Consider the following 22,510-nt stretch of genomic DNA (forward strand, 5'->3'; position numbering starts at 1 on the left):
ACAAGGAAATAAAGAATGGCATCCCAGTAATATGTTGATACAACACAGGAAAACAACATTGCCCTTTATGGCCTACAACATCAATACAAGTGCAAACTAAGAGAGTTCTCTTGCAGCTCCAGCAAGAGACCTCAAGTGTGAGGCTGAATGATGTCTGGCTCTGCTCTCTTTCATGTACAACTACCTGTTTGCAGCTCACTTGCTTGATCTTCGCAGATCAGACAGAAGCCCACACCTGTTTGTACAAGGAGAGACAAGCTTTTCTAAGCATGTATTTTCCGCATGCACATAGCTCGTGGCATGCATAATTCTGCATGCATAATTCGAATCTTCTTGCATGATGTTTCACACTCTCGAAAGTCAGATCACAGAGCAAGGACTGCAAATGAGCCTACTACTGACTATTGGTGCTCCAATTGGTTGGGGTCAGTTGCCCCAAATGAGCCTTAGGTTTTTATCGTAACAACTGCCATAACAATTGCCTTTCCTATGTGTGTTTTGCCATGACAAAGGCCAGTTCCAAGTCCTCCCTCACGAACCTCTTCCAAGGTTCCCACTGACTTCAAACCAAAACTTCCTACCAGAATCCAACTAGGAAATCCCTTTTCTTTCTTAGAGCCCTTCTGATCTAAACAAGCTTAGCTCTCCTCCTCTGTCCTGATTTGAGTATAGCTTTTTCTACTTATGCTTCATGAGACAGCCAGACCTTTAAGGAAGAGAATGTGGCCTTTTTCATGGCCACATTCCCAAATCTCCTCCTTCTTTATTAATATCAACCATTTTCTCGACACGAATTACCACTCCATATATAACACCTGTATTATTCAACTGTTTAAATACATTTATCATCAAAAACTTTTTCTTCCATTTTTTTAACTGTTTCTACACCCAGTAGACACTAAAAGACATTTATTCTCTTTTTTTTTTTTATTTTTAAATAATCTTACTTATGTTTCCATTAGGTTTACTATTAGTGTTTAAACAAGCCAAGTCAATTTATTCTTCTCTCACAGATCTTATTTTCTCATCTAGTTTTAGAAATAATTCTCATTCACAAATCCACTTTGCACTCTACCAAATACCTTTAAAACCAGCAACACATCGTTTGTCCAGAACAGCAAGAGGCTCAGAGAGTTCAGGTACTCGTATTATTTCCAAACCACGAGGGCAGCAAGACAACACAGACTGCAAACAGCACGCACACACCAGCAGACACTGGGACATCCCAACCACAAGCTACTGAGAAGGGGAAGCTACCTGTCCCTGTGCTTCCCCAGTTAGTGTTTGTATGTCCATAGAAAAGATCTCTGGTGCTCCAGGACAGGCCTGCTCAAGTCATTCTAGTCTGCTGCAAATTCAGTCCCAGCCTACCTAGTGCTATGCTGCTGGTGCTGAAGTGCAAGCCCTGTTTATCAGTCTACTTTTCCATTCTTGGTAAATTGTACCCTGGAAATGGCTCGCCATTTCTTCTGAGTGCCAAGAAAACAGCTGCAGCAGAAAAATTGCTCAATTCACTTTGTCAAACTGAATTGGCAAACACGCTGCCCCGCTGGTGCCTGTTCAATTTCTAGGAGGCTGAGCAGGCTGCACGTTTTAGTTTTTGTGGTGGTTGCCTTTCCTACTGCTGCTCCTTCCAACCCACTCCACCCTGGGAAAATCGACCACAACACTAACAGAATGGGCCCCTTCATAGAGCCAAGGGGCACTGCTTTAGGAACAGGAGCATCTCATGAGAAAGGTGAACAGTTTGGTCTGCGGCTCAAGTCGTCACTTCAATTTTTGGAAAAGTCATGATTTCATTCACACAGCTGTAGACAAGAAGAGTGCATGGGCTTTGTTCTTTGTAAAACCTCGCTCTAGAATACACTGCAAACTGAGTCCCTGGATGAATAGAAAGCAAATGCCAGAATATCTTTTATGTAATAACTCAGATGGTTAACAGTAGAAAATTCAATGAAAAACAATTAAAAAAAATCTTCTCTGGTCAGAACAACATAAATCTAGTAACAAGTCTACAGTTGCACCAAATTACCTACAATAAAAAATTACTGCTGTCATCCAACATGACGTAGTAATTATCAGTAATACTGCCCTTTCTGTAGTGCTGACTGAAGTTAATGCTTGCACTTTGACACACAGCTAAACTTCTGTCATATAAAGCAGATAAACTCTCTGGGAACTTCCTTTTCCCAACTACATGAAGCTAGAAATAAACTGGAAATGGTTGAGTCGGCAGCATGGCTCCAAACAATACTAAAACCATGACTGAAAAGCAGACATCTCCTTCCAAAGCAGGAGGCAAAGACTGCCAGATGGAAGCTGAATAGTTGGCATCAGCATCAATGGCATTGCTGCTGGGTTTAAAATGCCTTTTTCTGAACCCTGTGAGAACAGTTCTTGCCTCCAGCAAGCAGACAGTCACACCTCTGGTTCTGCTGGAAGTGCTTACAATAACAGCAGCGCTGCTGTAGCCATTTAAGAGGAGGACTCTGCAATTACTACAGGCAGCATTAGCACTGGACCTCTGAAACAACTGATGCTTAAACACAGTGCACAGAACTATCAGCAAAAATCAGGGGCTGTCAACAACTCCAAAGGGCAGAGTACTTAAGAGCAGAACTAGTGGGGTGGAAAAGGAAAGGTCCAGAGAAAGAACAGCCTAAGGCCGTAAGGTGTGACTGCAATTGTCAGAGCTGTCATGGTAGGCACAATTCATTCAAGATTTTGAATCTCAACTAAAAAGTAGTCAAAATAGCCATGATTTTTGAAAAGTTCTGGAAAACCACCTCCATAACATTTCCAGACAGCTATTTTGGCTACTGAGGACCTGAAAGAGAGAGGTCTGCACAGCGCTTGTAGCATTAATACATGACATGAATAACATATAACAGTCAAACGTACATCAGAGAGATTTTGGAAATGGAATATTAAAGAATAACATATTTTGATGGGGAAATTCAAGACCATTTGGAACAGAAGAATATTTTATTAAAGATAGAGTGAATTAGATATTTCAGATAACCTAAAAGCAAATTTATTACTCAGCAGGGACTCCCAGTGAATCCAGCAGATGCCAGGTAAGTTTTGCATTTTAGAAATGTCATTCTGACATCTAATGCTTCACACACAGGACAGTCAGGAAAATTCACCATTTTAAATTTAAGAAAGAGTCCAAGATCTAGAAGAACTGAGTGTACAAGTCCCAGTTGCCCCCAGGGTAGGAATTATACCATCTCCACAGGAAATAAACCTTCTGCAGCAGAAGTATAAACAAGGAAACAAACAAAAGGATTAAGAAGAAAGGTCTCACCTCACAATACTGGCATCCATCTCCTCATTTTGGAATCTGTGAGGTAGTCAGTATTAGTTTTTTTTCAGTATATAAGGTAAGATGCCTATGTGTAGTCTAGTTCCTTTATAAAATGTCAGAGAACCTTTGGTGTGCCTTGGGGAAAGGCAGACCCAAGCCTGTTCTCTGAGACCTCACTCCAAACCTCGAGTGTACGAGGGTGATACTCACGGATATGACAAATCACAGTGGCCGTGGCAGACAGTCATGTAAAAACAGAACCTCATGGTGGTCTAAAAACAGTAGAGCCCACAGAATAAGCTCATTATTAGGATAACACAAAAATGGTTTCACGTCATCCTATTTTCCTTGTCCCTGTCGGGTGACAGATCAATGAGATCCTTTTAGGAGTGCCTTACATAATCTCACCCCTAGTTCTCTGGACAATTTATTAGCATAGTCCTGAGGATACAGCCTGACAGGTTAGCATAAAATAAACTGTGCTGAATCCTCCCCAGGCTGTCCATCTCAGCCAGAATTGTAAGCAGAGCAAAATTTGAAATTGATTTGTTTTTCTAGATGGAAAAAGCACCAGCCTACTCCTATGTTGCTTTTGATGCTGAAAACAGTCATCTGCTTTAGTTGATGAAAGCAGAGAAACTGGCTGTTTTAGGGCCTTGGTAGAAATGCTCTATCAAGTGTTCCTTGCAAAAGTGAAGTTAGCCAACATGAGCATAAAATCTCTAAGAATGGCCTTTATGGCAAAGATTTATTGGTATGGTTTCTTTGGAAATATGGCACTGTGCAAAGTGTACTCAAAATATTCTCTAATGGATTTGAATATAGGTGCCCAGTAGCCCAAAGCAGCCAGGTAAAATACATAAAAGAGAGGGAAAACTCAGTTTTTGATAAATAATCAGGGCCCAGAAAGACAAAGAATTGTTAATGCACACATCACACCTTTGCTACAGCTGCTCCCCTGGAACTGAGTGTTCTCAGGTGTCCTTCCCCCTACTCTCCAGTTCATTCCTCAGATGAGAAGTCTGCCAGCCAAATCCTGCATATTGACAATTAACAGATCTCTTCCAGGAGCAGACACAGAATAAAACTAAGCAGTAAAGGGTTAGGTTCATCAATAAACTGCCTTTAAAATGTCTGTTCTTCACGTAATCAAAAGGATTACCATCCTTAGACACCTGTGACCAACCACAGAACCTGAAATAACACAAATCCAAGTCAGTGAATTCTAAAGACATACAACACTGGAACAGATTTTCCTTTCTGGTACTTTATTCCTTAGTGTTGTAATCCTTCTGAGGAGCATGACTGATTCTTAGGAGTGTACCTAATACTACCTTCCTTAAGAAGTTATTGGGGGGATAGTTACAGAGCAGGAGAGGGGCTGTCTTAGTTCCTGAAAGCACACCTATTACCGTAACAGCCTCTCACTGCTACTCACTGCCTGGCTAGAACAAGCTGGGTGCTCCTGTGGGAAAGCAGACTGACTAATTAGCTTTGAAAAGGCAATGCAATGAAACTTGATCTTACTCTCCCCACCCTCAGACTGCAACAGGAAATAAGAATTTTCTAAAATGATCCTGCAGTGTGCCATTCAGGAGTTGCCATCCACAGGCCAGTTGCACCCAGACTTAAAATTGCACTTTTTTTTTTTTTTTTAAACTGGTTGAGAAAAGGTGATGTTAAGAAAAGAAGACAGACAGTGAAACTGACCCTACTGCAAACACTGGCATGCTCTCTGCCTTTATTTCACTGGTATTTTCATAGGCTGTTATTGGTTTTAGTGATATATTCCAACATAATGGTCTTCATCTCCCCAAACTGCCTAATTCCACTCACAAAACACTTACAGTCTTATGAACTCTTACAGTCTCACACCCTGCAAAAATGAGGGGAGAAAAAACAGGCGATGGAATGAAACAATTTAGTTCTTCTTTTGGCATTATTTTCCCTCTTCTGAAGTACATCAGAAGACCAGCACAGCTGCCTTAGTAGTTTGAAGAACAGCTCGTATGTGCATACCCATTTAGGCATATACCAAAACATCACAGAAGGTTTCTGGATGCCAAGCCTTCCAATGAAAGCAAACACTCTCAGGTACACATGAAGGAGCACTACGCAGGACTTGATCTTGCGTTATCTTGTATGGGGTCAAACACATGAAGATAAGATGATAAAACAGGTATTGCCATTCTGCCTGGGTCTGAGAATATACCTGATACCAACTGCCCCCTTTCCAGGTGACAGCTTGGCACTTTCTCAGTTCTCTACTCCAACAGTCTCACGGTGCACTGAAAGTCACGGGAGAGGTCAGAGATGTCATCAAACCTCCCCATCTTCTATTCAAGTTCTCCCTGCATCTCAGTAGTGAGTTTACATGGCAAGGTTTTGGTAGCAGCGGGGGCTGTAGGGGTGGCTTCTGTGAGAAGAATCCAGAAGCTGCCCCATGTTAAATAAGGGCCCCGCTGCTGGCCAGAGCCAAGCCAGTAAGCAACGTTGGTTGTGCCTCTGTGAGAGCAGATTTAAGACAGGTTAAAAAAAAAGACAGCAGCTGGGAGAGAGAGGAGTGAGAAACTACCCTGCAGGTACCAAGGTCAGTGAAGAAGGAGGAGGAGAGGTGCTCCAGGCACGCAGCACAAGTCCCCTGCAGCCTGTGGAGAGGCCCCTGGTGCAGCAGGCTGTCCCCCTGCAGCCCATGGAGTACCACAGTGGAGCAGGGGTCCACGCTGCAGCCCGTGGAGGAGCCCACGCTGGAGCAGGTGGCCCTGCAGTGACAGAGGCTGTGGCCTGTGGAAGACCCCTGCCGGAGCAGATTCGGGGCCAGACCTGTAGCCCGTGGAGAGGAGCCCATGCAAGAGCAGGGGATGTAGGGGGAGCTGCTGCCCGGGGGGGACCCAGGCTGGAGCAGTGTGCTCCTGAGGGATGGACCCTGTGGGACGGACCCATACTGGAACAGTTCTCGAGGAGCTGCTGCCTGTGGGAAGCCCACGCCGGATCAGTTTGGGAAGGACGGCAGCTGTGGGAGGGACCCCACGTTGGAGCAGGGGACAAGAGTGAGCGAGAAGGAGCGGCAGAGACCAAGTGCTAGAGACTGACCGCAGCCACCATTCCCCCGTTCTCCTACGCCACTCGGGGGGAAGAGGTGGAAGAGGGTGGATGGGGGAAAGGTGGTGGTGTGGTTGTTGTTTCATTTTGTTTCTTTGTTTCTCACTTCTCTGCTTCTCCAGCAGCCCGCGAGCCATCTCCCTGTGCCCTCGTCACAACCCACGAGGGTTTCTCCCTCGTCTTTTCTCTCCCTGTCACGCTGAGGAGGGAACGAGACAGCAGCTGGGTGGGCGCCTGGCCGCCAGCCTAGGCCAAGCCACCACGGCCATTCACGGGGATGAAGAGGCTGCACCGTGGGCTTGGAAGCCCAGGGGGTGTCTGTGAGGCTGGGGGAGCTCCTGGGCCCTGCCGCATCATCCACCATTCCATGGTCTCCTAGCGACGCTGAGGGACAACATTGACACCAGTGACACAGGCGAGTCTGGGAGGGACTTTGCGTCTCTAGTGAGCGCCAGGCGTGGAGGCAGCAGCTCCTGGCAGCGAGGCGAGGCCAGGCGAGGCGAGGAGTTGCTGCGCAGCATGGCTGCCGTAGAGGAGGAGAAGGCCCCTGAGGCACAGGAGGACGGTGAGAGCAGATGCCCCAGCAGCTCCCTGGAGGTGGAGGGCCCTGAGCACCCCCTGGGGCTGTGCAGAGCCGCTTGGGCTGTGGACACCCGGGGACGCCCTGCCAGGAGCCCCCGACCAGGCCCTTGCCCTTGCCCTTGCCCTTGCCCTTGCCCTTGCCCTTGCCCTTGCCCTTGCCCTTGCCCTTGCCCTTGCCCTTGCCCTTGCCCTTGCGGGCGTCCCTCGGGGACACCTGCCAGGTGCTCAGTGGGGGGATGCTCTCATCCATGGCTGCCGCCCTGCCTCCCCCAGAGTGCGTGCTGTGCCACCGCTCGGACACCAGCTTGGATGGCTGCGGGCCGATGCAGCAGGTGGACGGGGTCTGCGCCCACGTGAACTGCCTGGTGAGCTCCCCGCGGCTGCCCGCGCCTTTCCCCAACCCCTTGACTGGCACCTGGAGCCCACAGGACTGTGTCATCCCCAGCGCGCTGCTCGCTGGCTGTCACCTCCTCCTGCTGCGCTCCCAGCACAGCCTCCCCACCATGGTCCCTATCTCCTTGCCCTGAGCAGCTGCGGGGCTTTCTTGTCTTCCAGTATCCAGCCCAGGGCCTGTACCAGCGAGGCGCTGAAGGGGAAGGAATCTTCGGATTCCTCTCCGCGGATATCAGGCGGGTAGCGGCTCGGGCAGCTCGCAAGGTGAGGGCTTTTTTGGAGCAGACGAGACTTGTGGCAGCTGAGCCCAAGCCCTGGCAAAGAAATCCTCGAGGCTCTGGACAAGCTCCGGGCAAGTCCCAGTGGCCCCGGCCACGTCACTGACGGGGCTGCTGTGCTCTTTGCAGCGCTGCTGCATCTGCCGCAAGAAGGGGGCCACCCTCGCCTGCCGGCAGAAGCGGTGCTCGCGCCGGTTCCACCTGCCCTGCAGCTCCCAGCGGGGCTGCATCTCGCAGTTCTTTGGGGAGTACAGGTACGAGCTGCCCTAGCTTGGGCTGCAGCCCCCTCAGCCTGCGCCCTGCAGGCAGAGTCCCCGGTGTGGCACGCGTGCCCCGGGGCCCAGCAGGGAAATGGTGCCTGGGGGGCTCCTTTGGGGAGGAGAGGGCTGACAGGGGGGGCTCGTATGCCCCTGGGGAGCTGCTGTCCTCTCCAGGCTCTGGCCAGAGCTGTGCAGGGCCTCTGGCGCTCCCTGGCCTCACTCAACTCTTCCGTCCTCACCCAGCTCCTTCTGCTGGGAGCACCGCCCGCAGCAGACCGTGGAGACGCTGCAGGAGGGGCACACCACGTGCATCATCTGCATGGAGGTGGTGGAGGACAGCCTCTCCTACACCACCATGGTGTGCCCCTCCTGCAAGCACGCCTGGTTCCACCGGGGCTGCATCCAGGTAGGAGGCCCTTCCCTCCCTCTGCCAGCCCGCAGGGACACCATGCGCCCGGAGCGGCGTCCTGCTCACACGGGGAGTCTCTCTTCCACAGGGACAGGCGCTTCGGGCGTGCCTCAGGCACTTTGCGTGTCCTCACTGCCGGGACCAGGAGCGCTTTGTCCCTGAGATGGAGCAGATGGGAATCCGCGTGCCGCACATGTGCGTTCCTTTCTTCCTTCCCACCCACTCAAGGCAGGAGAGGGCACAGCCCCAGGCCCTAATCCCTCCAGGCAGACTGTCCCCAACAAAAGGGGCTGCCTGGGGGACAGGACGATGCTGGCCTGCTGCCAGGGATGCCCCTGAGCCCTGTCCCAGCATCAGCACTGACACTTGCTGAGTGCCCCATGAGCTCGTGACCTTTCCTACTTTCTCTTGAAGAAAGCCGGCTTGCGAGCAGGACGAGGAGGAGGAGCTGGCACTGCCACAGCTGCATGGCCGCTGCGATGCCAGGCAGTGCCTGTACAGGGGAGGCCGGGAGCAGTGGGAAGAGGAAGGGTGAGCATCCACAGCAGCAGCTCCCCGGCTGCTGGGGGCTGTGAGCCAGATCTCCACCAAGCCGTGCAGTGGCTGCTGGGGCTCTGCCCAGGCACCTTCCCCTCTGCTGGGGCGCCACGAGCAATGCTTCTGGAGCCTTGGGGGCCTTTGTGGCGCCACTGCCTGCTGGGCTCTGCGTGCTCACCAGCACAACTTCTTCCCCAGGCCCTGGCAGCTGCTGCTCTGCTCCTCCTGTGCCGCCAGCGGGACCCACCGCCGATGCTCCGGCCTTGGGGACACCACGCAGCAGTGGGAGTGCGCTGGCTGCGCTGGCCCGGGCACTCGTAAGGGGCACGGCGTGCTCAGGCTCGGGGCGGCAGAGCCCTCCGTGCCCTCTGCAGGCCAGGCAGGGTGGGCAGATCCGCTGACCTTCCTGCCTCCCCTTGCAGCTCCCAGCTCCTCACCCTCACCACCGCACAGGAGAGCCGGCCGTGGCAGGGTGCTGCCCCAGCGCCACAGCCCCTACAGCCGGCCACAGCCCTGATCCCGGCCTGGGGACAGATGCTCCATCCTGGTGTCCCGCCGCCAGACAGGGTCGGGCTGTGCACTTGCGGGCGGCCTTCACGGAGAGGACCTCAAGGAGGTGCTCAGTGGGGGAACGCTCGCACCCAAAGGCAGGCGAGGGGTGGCACTCAGCTCCTGCCGAGATGAGGGGATGGAGCTGAGACACGGCGAAGGAGCTGGGACTTGCTGAGGAGGAAGAGCGACGGAGCCAGGAGAAGAGATGGAGGCGAGACCAAGCCTGGAACTGGATGGGGAGATGGAGCTGGGTCTCCGGGACAGAAATGGGCCTGGCTGATGGAGCCAGGACGGAGATGGAATTGGGATGGTTCCAGAGTCATGCTGCTAGGGAGAGAGCTTGGGCAGGAGACGATCCCTCAAGCTGGAAGGGACCCACCAGTGTTCTCCTAGCTTTGGAAACTGTCCCTACAGCGCAGAGGCACGTAGTTAGCCTAACCCAGAGCCTGAGAACAATGCTTACCAGGAAGAACAAAAAAAGCGCACAAAGCTGACCAAAAGGAGAAAACAACTCCGTTGTTTCCCATCCTGCTCTTTCCCTCAGCCACTCAGCACAGTGTGCTGCAGCTCGCTTGCATTTTCCTGTGCATTTTCCTGTACAAATAAAGTGCTTTTGCTTTTTTGTCTATATGAGTATCACTTCTTGAACACTCCGACTAAGACCTAAATCCACGCAAAACACCCACCCCTCAAAAAAGAAAAAAGAAGAAAGGAGGCACTGCTATTTAACAAAACAGACCTGACCACCAAGCACGAAGGGGACCCCCAGTGCTGTGCTGAGCAGAAGCAGAGCCTCAGCACGTGTGCACTTGAACAACTCTGAGAAGAGTCAAGGCAGAGACAGACCAACCAAATCAGGACCGGAGCACAAACATTTAGCCCAACACACACTTTTTTTTTTTTTTTTTTTTTTTTACTAGTATTAAGTGAATATATTTATTAAAGAATAACTTAAGAGTGGTTGTGGCCTCGAACTACCTTCTCCTACCAGAAGCTGATGCTCAGCCTCCGCTTTGGAAGAAGGGTCTATGCAGAGTTACCACCCAAAGACAGCAAGATTCTCGTTTCAGCATTAGGGATTGAAATCCGGTGTCCTGTGAAGGGGCTCCAGCAAAGAGAGTTCAAGCAAAACAAGTTGCAGCAATGGTCTGGCTGCAAATAGAAGGATAGATAGAAGGCACTTCATCAAGAGAACCCTCCCCACCTCCCATACGGATCAACACCTCCTGGCTTGCTCTGGAGGCCAGCCTCGCCTCAGCTCTCCCTTGCAGTCACCAGCCAGCCTGGAGCTTTCCCTACACAGGAGGGAGGCCACAGCCCCTTCCTTGCTCAGGACCACCCCCAAGCACTCCCAGCTGCAGAGGAAAGGGCCAGGTGCCCATGAAGACACACCAGGTTCACAAGACTACAAGTGCCAGGCCCAGCCCCATCTCTTTGTGCAAAGAGCACAGCTCTTTGCACAAAAGGCTGGTCTTGCTCTTCCCACCACTACTAACCCTTGAGAATGCTACAGGGAGGCAGAGGATGCCCAGAAAGAAGGGAGAAGAACACAACAGATCAGTGGAGCGATTAAGGAAGCATCAAACCAGAGATGTCTGCAGAGGACAGAAAAGGTCTATCAGGAACCAGTCAGTCCCTCCTTCCCTCAACCAAAAGAGGAAGCAAGAAAAATGGAGGAAAAGCTTCAATGCAAGAAGACCTTGCAAATCCAGAACGGCAGCCTCCTGGCAGCCTCCTTCACAGCTGCCCCCGTGCTCGGGCCTGGCTGAATGGCCCCGCTTTGGTTCAGGTCCCTGCAAAACCACCGGACACACAGTGGGGTCGGGGTTGGAAGGCACCTCTGCAGGTCACCTGCTCCAACGCCCATGCTCAAGCAGGGCCACCTGCAGCCATGTGGACACTGGGCACCACTGAGAAGAGCCTGGCTCCATCTCCTTTGCACCTTCTCTTCGCATATCGATATCCTTCAGCCAGATCCCCACAACGAGCAGTCACGGCTCTCTCCAGCTCTCCCCAGAGGACACATGCTCCAGTCCTTCCACCAGCTTGGCTGCCGTTCACTGCGCTCCCTCCAGTAGGCCCATGGCTCTCCTGTCCTGGGGAGCCCACAACTGGACCCAGTCCTCCAGCTGGGGCAACTCCAACAAGCCTTGGGGGCTCCAGCTTTCCTCCCCAGGGCCTCAGCTTCCAGCTTCCCTGCCGTCAACTCCACGAGGATCCTGCCAGGCCATTTCTCCGGCCTGCCCAGGGCCCTCTGCAGGGCAGCACCACCCTCTGGTGCATCCCTATCTCCTCCCAGCTTGGATCAGCAGCAGACTTGCTGAGGGCACGCCCTGCTCCGCCCTGCGGATCGTTCATGAAGAGGCTGGGCAGGACTGGGCCTGGACGTGACCTTGTTGCTAGTTCATGTCCCAGCCTCACATCTCTAGTGGGTTTCTGTGGCAAGGTTTTGGGAGCAGGGGGCCATAGGGGTGGCTTCTGTGACAAGAATCCAGAAGCTGCCCCATGTTAAATAAGGGCCCCGCTGCTGGCCAGAGCCAAGCCAACAAGCAACGACTCTGTGAGAGCATATTAAAGACAGGGGAAAAAAACAAAAACCAACCAAAACAAACAGATCTACACAGCAGCTGGGAGAGGGAAAGGAGTGAGAAACAGCCTTGCAGGTACCAAGAGCAGTGAAGAAGGAGGGGTGAAGAAGAAGGTGCTCAAGGTGCCAGAGCAGAAGTTCCCCTGCAGCCTGTGGAGAGGCCCCTGGTGCAGCAGGCTGTCCCCCTGCAGCCCATGGAGTACCACAGTGGAGCAGGGGTCCACGCTGCAGCCCGTGGAGGAGCCCACGCTGGAGCAGGTGGCCCTGCAGTGACAGAGGCTGTGGCCTGTGGAAGACCCCTGCCGGAGCAGATTCGGGGCCAGACCTGTAGCCCGTGGAGAGGAGCCCATGCAAGAGCAGGGGATGTAGGGGGAGCTGCTGCCCGGGGGGGACCCGGGCTGGAGCAGTGTGCTCCTGAGGGATGGACCCTGTGGGACGGACCCATACTGGAACAGTTCTCGAGGAAGGACGGCATCTGTGGATGCCGTCCTTCCCAAACAGCACAGGGGATGAGAGTGACCATGAAGGAGAAGCGGAGAAGAAGCGCTATGGACTGACCATAACCCTCATTCCCCTGTTCCCCTGCGCCACTCAGGGGGAGGAAGTGGAAGAGGGCAGATGGGGGAAGGTGCGTTTGGTTTCTTTCCTTTGTTTCTCACTTCTCTAGCTTATTAGTAATATGCAATAAATCCTACTCTCTCCCTATGCTGAGTCTGTTTTGCCCATCACAATAATCAGTGAGTGATCTCCCCGTCCTTATCTCAACCCTTGAGCCCTTTTCACGTATTTTCTCCCCATTCCTCTTTGAGGAGGGGGAGTGAGAGAGCGGCTGTGGTGGAGCTTGGCCGCCCACCTGAGTAAAACCACCACAATCTCACAGCAAACTGCTCAATTACCCTTACCACACACAAAAATAGGAGTTAAATTTACAGTATTTTATCACTCACAAAGGGCTCTATTCTGAGAGATGGAGACCATACTGAAGCAGAATTGATGAGCTTTAGTAGGTGACTCCATGGCCACAGGAGAGGGATACATAGAGCAATTTCCTAAAATTCTCAGCAAATAAATAGAACAGTGATAAAATGGTAGGAGGAACAGCAAAGAGGAACAAACTAGAGAAGCTATGCCTGGCCTGGTACGTTACACTGTCTCTCAGAGCACCTATCTTGCAACAGATCTGTCACAGCACGGTGGGAAGAGTGAACAAGATCATGTCACACCACATCCCCATGTGCTCAATTGACAAAAAAAAAAAAAAAGTCAACTGTAGGTGTGAGGAGGACAATAGGAAGAATTCTATCTCCAAGAAAAAATAAAAAATAAAAATAAAAAACAGCATTTAATTTCATCAACAGTTTCCCACTCAGTAATCCCTCTGCAGTTTTAATGCAGTAGCTTTTCTTAAGGAAGAAAAAGGTAAGGGCACTGTTCTTGAGATGCTTATTCTCTGAAGCAGACCTGACTTAAGCTCAAGTTTCTTCATCTGACAGAACACCCTGGTTTCACCCTTTTCAAGACGGTCAGCTGCAATATTCAAAGTGTGCTGAGTGCTGTGCTCTGTGCCAAAGCTAGAAGCGTGATGCATTACAGTTATAAAAGTGTGCTCAGTGTGAGCTACTTATCAGCTGGGATCTATAGGCAAGCTGTCAGTAGAAGGCAAACCATTCAAAATAGCAAGAGGCATATGTTTAAAGATAAAAGGATACAGTTCACTGCCAGATTTAAATTTCAAATTTCTGATCAATAGGTTGTCATTTCACCTTAACCACTGATTTAGACTACACAACAGAACAGTGACAATTTTCCAGCTTCATGTTGGAATCTGACAGAAACTCAATTGAAAATGAAGGGTTTTACAGATTTCTGTCATTAAGCAACACATTTGGATTTTTGGTTTCTCAGGCTAAGCAGAGGGTAAAATTCCCACCCCAAATGTATGCAGGATAACACTCCAGGAAGATGGCCCAGGGAGTCCGGCACAGACACTCGCTATTCCCTAGCTCAACAGACGCAAAGACAGCGAAGAGAGCAGGAACGTGGGGTCCTGAGTGACGGGAAACATGGCAGGAAGGCAGGTCAAGAGGCACTGCCAGGCCTCCTAGCACCCTCCAAGAGTGACCATGCAGATGGGTTCCTCACCAGCTTCCAGGTTTGAGCAGCTACTGAGACAGGAACTTCTGGGGACCTTACCTGGCAGAAAATTGTGAGGATTCAGACTGCTGCTCCCACGACTGGTAACTTGCACAAGCCATCCAGTGAGAAGAAGAGAACTTGACCTCCTATACAGCATGGAAAGAAGAGAAACTCTCCTTTCCTCCTCTTCTACCAAAAAGGGCTCTTCTACCTACTAGCACGAATACCATTTCCAGTTGCAACTTCTGACTGGAGAACATAACACTTACGCACTCTGTGGGCACAAGTTGACTTACACACTGTGTGGTAGCACTGGGGATTCATAACATCACATCAGAGCGCTAATTAGCATGGAAGGGAATGGAAGGGACCTCTCACAGCTGAGATTCTGCCCCAAAAGTATTTTAAAAAAGCAGCTGTGGATCAAGTCTCTTTTTCCAGGTTTCACTCAGAAATCTCTGAAGGACTGGAGTGGGAAAAGGTATCCTGACACACCTACATCCTGCCACAGACATCTCCATGTGAAAATATAAAGTGCAGAAGTGCTGCTTGAAAGTGCTGCTTTGCCCTGTAAAGCAAAATCAAAGAAATGAACTTTGCAGTTTCAGAGATTTGACCATTTTCCCACGCTAAGAATAAAGGATGTCCTTATTTTTTCTGAGGGTATCAACCCTCTAGGGTAACAAGATATCTTCAAGATTATCGAGAATTTAATTCATTTGTGCATCACATTGAAAACCGGCTCTGAAATTTAGAACAAACTACTCCCAAATGTAACAGAACTCACACTTTTAATCCCCAATAAACTTTACTGAAATCTAGGCATGGTTAATAACTGAGACAGTTTAGAATTACTGGTATTTTTGCCCTAATTATTTAGAAGTGCACATTTCTTCCTAGTAGAATCTGATAAAAAGTGTTTTACTGCACAATATTTCATGTTGAACTGCTCTTTTACAATGCAATTGCTCACATTTTTAATGGTAATATGGTAACAACCCTCTGCTGAACTGACAGAAGGGAAGAGAAAGGAAAGGAGGAAGAAGGGGATAAAAAACACATTAAAACAGTTTGATAGAAGATCATAAGCATTAAGCAACCTTAGTTCAAATTTCAGTACCTGGGGAGTGTTGAAATGACAGTTTAGGGTACCTGAATACTCCAACTGTGCATTTAAAAAACAGCATGGGTGGATCTTTTGAATTTAGTATTTTAAAGTCCTGCACAGTAATGAGGTTTGAGAATAACTGCATCACACATCCACAGAAGGTACCACAGTGCAACGTAGCAGTTTGCAATGACCTTCAGTATCTCCTCTGAGCACCCTGTCGCACTGTGGTAGGACCAAAATCACCCACTTCCAATATCCCTCTGCAAAACTGGGCAGCACATCTCACATCTATCATGGTGGCAAAACACAAGCACGCAGTTACTGAAGAATACTTAATAGTCGGTAAGTTCACCTGGTCACCAACACTATTCTACAGGCATGCTCTCAGGTCAGCTACTCATGATGTACACACAGTCCGAGCATCACCCTTACAGAAAAAACAAACAGAATTGCCCCCGTTAGGCACCTTCTAGCAAACAGGTAGAGAGTATAGATAAAAAAAAAAAAAAAATTACATTTGAAAGTAGGAATGAAATTAAGCAGTGGAGTTGCTTATCAAAGCTCTCCTCATATGGGAAGCCCAACATAGTTCATCATACAGAGACTCAGCTACTGGCAGATGATGAAGATATTCTTCCCTCAGATTATCACAGTACCATTGTCATCTTTATGGGGGGGGAAAGGATTCCCAAGTCTAAACACATCTCTACAAAAGCAATATCTGTATTGGATACACACTTGAACATAGATGTGCTATGTTCAAGCAACAGTTTATAACCCTTTTTTTGCAAGACAATTTTGCACTGAAAAAAAAATTCTTTGGTCACGCTATAGTAAGTCAGTTATGTGAGGGACACCCACAAGTCAAACTATTTTCAATGTCCAATGTTTTTAGTAGCTTTAGCCTTAAGTCCTACAAATCATCTTCCAGAAAATGACAGAAAAGCAAGGTACAGCATCTCTCTGCTATACCTCTGCTTACAAGGTTGTTAACCACTGTAACGAATTTCTCAGTCTGAGCTGCTGTTATCAGTGAATTGAGTTGCTCCTTACTGAGACATCTTTTGCTAATGAATATATCCACAACTTCACACCTAAATGTCACGTTATGTCTTTTTTTTTTTTTTTTTTTTTTTTTTTTTTTTTTTTTTACATCTTTGAGACAATGCAAGAACTCCTTAGAATTCATGAGAAGGAACTGACAATATCCCTACACTGTGCTGTACACGGAATCTTTCTGGAAAAAGTTTTAGGGACTTTGAGGTGGAACATGTACCCACATTTCTAAAAATCTCACCTCACACTTGTTCTGTACCAGTCACTTGAACCATACAGCAATATAGCTCCTAAAGAGGTGAGGAGAAGGGAAGGGAGGGGAGGGGAGGGAAAAAGAGGAGAGGGGTGGTTATGTTGGAGGGTGTAAACCAGAATGATATTGCACTTTTTCTTTTTCCTGTGGATTCCTAAGAGGTAGTTACACACCACTCTGCTTTCAAAAGCAATTGATGCAACTTGAAGTTTTCTGCTTCCACCAGTCCTTCCCAACAGAGAACTGCAACAGAGTAGGATAATGATGTACACAGAGACTGAAATCCGTGCATTCCATTTAAGGCAGTTTTATCCTGACTGACACAAGAATGTAAATCCAGATCCCATGAATGACTGAAGTGGACTGGTGCCAGGGAACAGCTACTCATCGTTTCTAAATCCTAACTAATGAATAAATAACACAATATGAACCCTACTGCGGTATCTTGCAATGCATTGTTTGTGTTGCCTGAAATGCAGCGAATGGGATTATCTGACTATTGCTTTCCTGGGTCTCTCGCAAAAATAATGTTTCTCAAGAGGTTCTTTCAAATAGTCACAATTCCAATAATGCACTCAGTAATTCTCCAGAACAAGACAATGAAGCTACAAGATTTCCCTTCAAATGGTTATCAGCATATCTGATCATCAGATAAAAGTACAAAGGATTTATGAACAAGTTCTGTTTGAAGTGATGCCCCTCCTCACCTTGCTTCAATCAGGGAAAAGCAGAGGAACAGTTAAATTAGCACACTCACACAAAGTCTTATGACTTTACGTTTAAAAATCAAAATCTGAAACACTTGGATGCTCATTTGGTTACAGAAAAACACTGTTCCTGCCTATGGCTACCAGCAGATGATGTCTCTTGCAGACACCAATCATTAGAATGGGCATAGGCAAAAAGTACTGCTTGGAGATGCCCACATAAGGCCAATTTCCTTCTAATCACTAAACTATCAAGACTTTCAGAGCCTTCAGCATGTCATGCATTTTGACTTCAGAGGTCAGGAGGAGCTGTGCAGCGCTGCACCTTGCATGCACAGCAATGTCACATGTTCAGCTGACACACACTGATGTGGCCTTGGCAGTGACACTACTGCTTCCTCAGCAGCAGCCTCTCTCCTCCCCCTATCCTGGCACAACATTCCAGAAGATAGCCCCAGTTACAGGGATTGAGGCAGGAGTAAGAAGCTTATCAGGAAACCACTGGAACATTTGGCACTGTCCTGAGTCAGACGGTGGGAAACAAATTTACAATTAGGAGGGCAAACAAAGTAACTACAAATTAAAATGGTGGAAAATAAAAATTCAAATGAAGACATCACTTGTAAATATGCACTGCCCTCTCTCCAAGCACCTTGTCTTAGTACCACATCTCAAACAGCACAGCCTTCAAAATGGCACAGTTCAGGGCTGAAATGCTCGTGGCTCATCTGATGATGGCAATCCCTGCTGCTTTTCAGCTACTGCCAAGCACTAAAACTAATAACTGCACCAAACACTTTTCTGAAAATAGCTTTGCTAATTACTGCAGCTTTCACAAGATGAGAGAAATGTGAGGCACCAGTGATGTGGGCTACCTGATCACATCTAGGTGGCCACAGCACTATTGCCGTACACAATGGAAATGGCTGCTCCCTGCCAGAACCTTGTCTTCCTCAACCACTTTCCGATCTTGTTTAACTTTAAAAATAATGTTCCCCTAGAAGGGGAAACTAGAAAATTAATGAACACATCTCCGTCAAGTTGTGATTTTTCTAGCTTAACAACAAAGCTATTCTGAATAAACCCACTCCTTTTTGCTCGACACTAATTGTCTATCATTCCTTCAAGCAATCATACTCATGTTGTTTACAAGCATCTTCAACAACTAGGCCTGCATTTGATTTCTCATTCTGCTATGCAGCTGATTTCACTTTTTTTTTTTTTTTTTTCCCTTTTGATTATTTAGATTGTTACTGAAAAAGAACATTAGACGGCATGTAAAAACATTCTGTCATTACCACTGGAGATTCAATGCCTGGAAAAATCCTTACTAATGAGTAACTTCAGCATTTTCTCCAACACACTTCAGAAAAAGCATGGACATGATGCAGTAAGGCACAATGCCACAGAGAGGTTTCAGTGAGAACTGATGCAGACCAAATTCTCCTAACAGCTACAATTTCTGACCGCAGCTCAAAAAGTAAAAAGGCTGACTAGCACTGTTGAAAGGCTTTAATCTGTGACACATCTGATTAAATTCATTATTATACGTACATAATTATAATATACAAGTTCAAATTGCTGCAACACAATCAGATACAAATATAAATACACAAAGGCAAAAGGTGTACTTCTGTTTACTTGGATTTCGTAAATTTCTGTAAGGAATGACGACTTTGCAAGATGCTTTCAGAACAATCCTCTGCAGATTGTGCTGATCTCCAAAATCAGTAAAAGCCACTACTGCTAAATGTAGGAGCAGAGACTAATCCTGTGACATACTTTGTCAAAAACCCAGAGGTGGGACTTATTTATAGCTGTGTATTTTAGACAACTTAATGATTTAAAACCAAAATGTCAAAAACGTATACCAACACTTTAACAGTAAAGAACATTTTTTTTGTTGTTTTGGACAAGATACACATAGGAACAAAGGAAGTCAGATTTATTTACCTGCGTGTAGGCACACCATCTTTCAATCACAAGAAAACCAGAACCTAAGTATTTGGCCTCAGAACATTTTTCATGTTTTAGTCAGGTCCTACTCCACATGGCATCCAAACTGATGCAATTCAGGCCTCCCAGAAGAAAATGAAATACCCCAAGTGAAAGGAAGCTCCCTCTCAAGTCTAGTTGTGCATGGTAACACTTCATCCCATAAGCAACACTTGTAATCCAAGATTTTTTTTCTTATTCACCAAATGACATATTCACACTGGCTGCATTCCAGTTCTGATCATATCTACCCTGGAAGTAGATTAGAAACAATGCTGGGTTGTGTTTCTGAAGTTTCTGTTACTTCCAGTAATAAATTTCACTGTCCTTTGTCTTTACTACAATTCCACACACAACAGATGGACACAGATTGTTCAGAGACGTGCCGAGCCTTTCACACCTGCTCACCTCTGTTCTCTGAGCTGCTGCACACGCTGCAGAGAACTGTTCTGGATGAGTGGGGATGTAGGGGACAAAGGCTGGAGCAGCTCTGAACAAGGGAGCGGTGATAGAGCTAACTCAGCTGATGCCACCCCCACCTCCAGCACAGGCATCATCTCTGAAGAGATATTGCTTCAACGTGCCTATAGCCTACCTAGGAGTAATGGAAATTGTCCAACCAAAAGAAAATTTACAGTTCTTACCCAGAGAACAAACTTTACAGTGTAATGCGCTAATTAAAAGCAAAACAAGTTCTTCTGACATCATCACCACCACCTCAAAACACCCACTACCTCATTAGGGGTGCAGTCTCTAGTTTGGGAACCAAACTTGAGCTGAGGGACCTGATTAGCTGCCCCCTTAGAGGGCACTCTTGAGCCATTCCCTTGTCCATCTCTATTCAAGCATCAGAGCTGCCTGGCTCCCACAGGGCCCTGTGTCACAGGTACTCAAGACTCTACCTTACTTTTGCTCTCCTGCTTTGCATTCACCCAGTCCTCTGTGATTGCACCGGCAGTTTGGTGTCCATTGCTTTTCACTGACCGTCTCTTTTCAGGATACAGTGTGTTGTCAACCCTAGGAATACTCAGAACAATACACACCTAAATGACTTGGTAAAAAGGAATGAGTAACGGTAAAGCTACTAAACTATCTGTGATATTAAAGATAAAGACCAAGTGTTGCAAAAGGAACTTCCAAGACTGAACAAATATGAAAAAAAAATAGAAACTTAATTACATATAATGAAAAGTTGAAATCATATACATGGCAAAAAAACAATCCTAACTTTACAAACATGGCTAAAGGCTGAGTCAGTACTATCCCTTACTGCCTTTACGTATTAAGATTAAGTTAGTCAAAGGCAAACTAAAAACCAAACAAAACTTCTACACTTTCCCTCCGCCCTACTGTCAAGTAAGGAATTCCCTGCTAGAGGATACCGTAGATGCCATAAAGCTTACAGGGGTTCAGAACAAATGTATCAACAGAAAAACAATTTAACGTGGCTTATAAAACACAGAAATACTGCTTCCAGTTCAGGAAGACCCTAAGATTAACAGTGCTGGGGGCTGGGAGACTTCTGTGATAGTGTGACTAGTACATCATTAGCTCGTTTCCATATCATCTTATGGATTTCAACGGCCAGAACCAGAAACAAACTACTGGGTGAGACATACCTTGGCCCAACCTCTTGTCACCACTCGTATCTTTACCCTCAGTAATCCTGCTGAACAAACCTAACACTCTTCCCTCCTGTATTTCTTATCCACTAGACTTCCCAGTTAAAGTCACACTGCACAAGGTACATATCCAACAGGTTCTGGCCAAGAAGGTTCCAAATTATTTACAAATCCTAACAAATGAAAATCATCAACTGTATGATGCTGTCTCACAGCCACCTCTCTCTGCTCTTTGTATGACGTTTTGAAAAAACATCTGTAAAGCTGCCTTTCCTATTTTGCTTACTTACACAAGTAACGCACAGCAATCTTTCATTTTCATTTCTCAATTATCTGTTTTCTGCAGCCTGTAAATAACTGTATTAAGACACATTCATCCAAGAACATCTAGTTAATGCACGTATGCAAGTTTTAAAACTGGCATTGCTGTAAGCACTATTTCACGGGTATTGTTCATCCAAGCACAGGCATATGAAAAGAGCAGGATTACCTTTTTCTTGATGATGCAGATACACTTTAAAGTAAATAATTTGAACACTTAAAATTAAGTTCAAAAGATAACCCTGAGACAGCAAAAGGCAAGTTCTTAAAGGAATATGTAGATATTTAGCAGTGCATTTACTGCTGTTATTAGCACAAGTCATGTGGTTGAATCTCTGCATAATGCTTTGAAAATACAGCTGTTACTGTGCTTCTGCGGACAAGATGTAACGATGGCAGGGGATCTCAAAGGCAGCTGTCAAATTCCTCAAAGACATTTAATGATCAAACTCGAACCTGAGCCACAAAAAAGGTAGAAAATTCTGACTTACCTGAACAGATATAGACCTATTTTTGAGACCAGTCATGTAGTTCTACTTTTAACAGCCAAATCATTTATACTTCCTGAGAAGAGTTGTATCAGATTAATGAAACTCTGCTGATTAGGGCTAAGCAATGGCTTTTATGTTCCTTCACTAAGGAGGGGTCTCTGTGGAAGTTCTCTCTCTTAGGGGTACACTTTCTCTAACTCAGTGCTACACTCTGCACACAGGATTTGAATCAAGAGAAGTCACTCTGCTGCACTGCAGCTCCTTTCAGCAGGCCAGTGATGACAAGCAGGTCTGCAATCACTTGTAGTAAACCCTGTCTCCTTGGTGAGGAAACACAAGGAATGCATAAATTAGTTTGTGCAAGCAGTGAAAAGACAGTATTTCTGCAAGCATTCTATGCATTTCTATTACATCTGTTGCAGGAATAGCCTGTAATACAAACGGGAGGAGCCCACCATGCTCCAAGCCAGTGCTCTTCCATGGTAAAGCACAATAATCCCTTCCAGTGGGTAATAATCCAGAACAAGAACATGGCAGCCACAGTATTTGATAGAACAGTGATGCCCACTCTCCTATACTCAGTCAGCTTTTAAGAGGCAATACAAAGTAACAAATACCACAGAGTACATATGAAACCATTGTAAATACGTTTAATAGGATAACCTAAGTTATGTTACAGGCACTAGTTTACAACCAACCACTGGAAATTCAAAACAAACAGAAATAAATATAGCTAGTTAGGTTTTGCTCTGCTAAAAGCCCAGTGCAAGAATACAAAGGATGCAGCAAACATAAGAACAGATGCTCA

General features: G+C 47.2%; 1 protein-coding gene across 16 annotated transcripts in view; it reads right to left on the reverse strand.

Moving 5' to 3' along the window:
* OTOS (otospiralin) overlaps positions 1-22,510 on the reverse strand; it is a 455,029-nt gene that overhangs the window by 117,837 nt on the left and 314,682 nt on the right. The gene's annotated exons all lie outside the window — the stretch shown is intronic.

The sequence above is a fragment of the Aythya ferina genome (assembly GCF_964211825.1).
Source record: "Aythya ferina genome assembly, chromosome: 9".
NCBI classification, from domain to species: Eukaryota; Metazoa; Chordata; class Aves; order Anseriformes; family Anatidae; genus Aythya; species Aythya ferina.